Raw genomic sequence first — 2,057 nt, forward strand, 5'->3', positions numbered from 1 at the left:
GAGCCGTGGTCAATCGGGATCACCCCGCTCAAGCGTAGCGTGTTATAGCGTATTTCACTAACAGAGCTGGTGCGCACTCAGTGCACTTTAAAGCTGTTGTACACAAATCGACATAAAAATGTATGTTTAATAAAAATATAGAAATAAATTAAACCACGAAATCCTTAATACATTTTATTGTGATATTTGATAAAATATACATTGGGTATTTTATTAACTGAGATCTCTCACTTTTACAGTCAGATTAGGTTAATGTACAACAGCTTTAATGTGCACTGAGTGCGGACCGGTTCTGCCAGTGAAATACGCTATTAGATTTCCGTCCCATAGGTCTTAGGTTCAAACTCCGTCGAAACCACATGCGTTTTCATAAATATGTACTTGCGTATAAATGTTCGGGACATCTCAAACGTAATGAATATCATGATGTAAAAAAATATAAGAATAAAAAAATATTTAATTTTGATCATTTTAATAATTATTGAATAATTATTGAATAATTTTGATAATTATTGAAGAAAGTTGTATTAACGTTTGTACATGGTATTTAAGACAATCATTGAGATGTTATTTTATATCCATTAACGGTTTGTTGTAAAACAGTAGTATATTACAAGTTTTAATGTGGTTAATGTAACGTCAGAAATTAGTCGTATAGATTCCCCACTTTGTTGACATAAACATTTCAACGACGTTACTGCCTGCACTGTTTAGTTGCGAAACAGTTGTAAGAAAAGTCATAAAGTTTTATAGAAAGTCGTATAACATTTCTATAACTGTTATCCATATAGATTTTGCTCCTTGGGCTCTTTCTCATCCCTATCGACCATTTTGACACACGGATCTCGCAGTTCATTCTTTATGGCTTTGAAGGAAAGTTAAATTGTTAGAAAAAGAAGAAAGTATAGTACGTATTTATAATATGTACTTAATAGTATATACATTATACGTACATACATTATTATGCTGGATTCACACTGCATTCGATTTGCGTCGTACGTGCTCTGCAACCAATCAGAAAACAAAATTCCGATGATACGAAGCAAAATCCATCAGAATCCTGTTTTTTGATTGGTTGCAGAGCGTCGTACGACGCACATCGGATGCAGTGTAAATCCAGCATTAGACTCTATACGTAGAATCCTAGGACTCTAATCATACGCAGTAATGAATTAAAATGGCGTTCTGATCACGTGATTTAGACAGCCAATCAGACCATACCCTTCAGTGTCGCATTTCTGTTATCTAAAGCGGGGTCTACAATAGAAGTCGTAGCAGTCGTAGAGTCTTAAATCGTAGAAAATTAACCAATCATAGTAGAATATGAGAGGAATACTCGATTGGTCAATTTTCTACGACTAGATCCGACGTGCATCGTACGATGTGGGTGGCACCCAGTTAGACACGGCTCAATTGGACACGAGCCACTCACAGAGCTTGAGACTACAAAGCTCCTAAGTACCGGTCGCTGTGATTGGTGGTGTCCAATCGAGCCGTGATCAATCGGGATCACCTCAAACAGGAGAGCATTCAGTGTTCTGCTACCATCTACTACTTAAGATGTCTGCATAGCATAAAAAGTTCGTCTTTACGGATTTTTCGACGTCTTAAGGGTCTCACACATGAAATGCATAACAGAGCATAAGCATAACATAGAGCCGCTAAACCAATGAGCATCTTATGTAAATCAATATGGTGACATTATGCTAGATGCTCATTGGTCCAGTAGTCTTATGTTATGCTTATGCTCTGTTATGCATTTCATGTGTAAGGGCCATTCTACACAAACTTGCATAGCCGCATAAACATATGCATAAAGAAAATCATTCAATCGTAGTTTACGTTTGTCTTTATGACAGAAATGTGATTGGATAATTTTCTTTATCCATATGGTTATGTGGCTCTGCAAGTTTGTGTGGAATGGCCCTGACAGGTCTAAAGGGCTTCACACATGAAATGCATAACAAAGCATAAGCATAACATAGGCCGGTATTCATAGTCGGTTCTTATTTCAAGACCGTCTTAAGACGCTAATGCAGCCCTCTGATTGGTTCGTG

Source organism: Trachymyrmex cornetzi, unplaced genomic scaffold, assembly GCF_001594075.2.
Source record: "Trachymyrmex cornetzi isolate Tcor2-1 unplaced genomic scaffold, Tcor1.1 scaffold105, whole genome shotgun sequence".
Classification (NCBI taxonomy): Eukaryota; Metazoa; Arthropoda; class Insecta; order Hymenoptera; family Formicidae; genus Trachymyrmex; species Trachymyrmex cornetzi.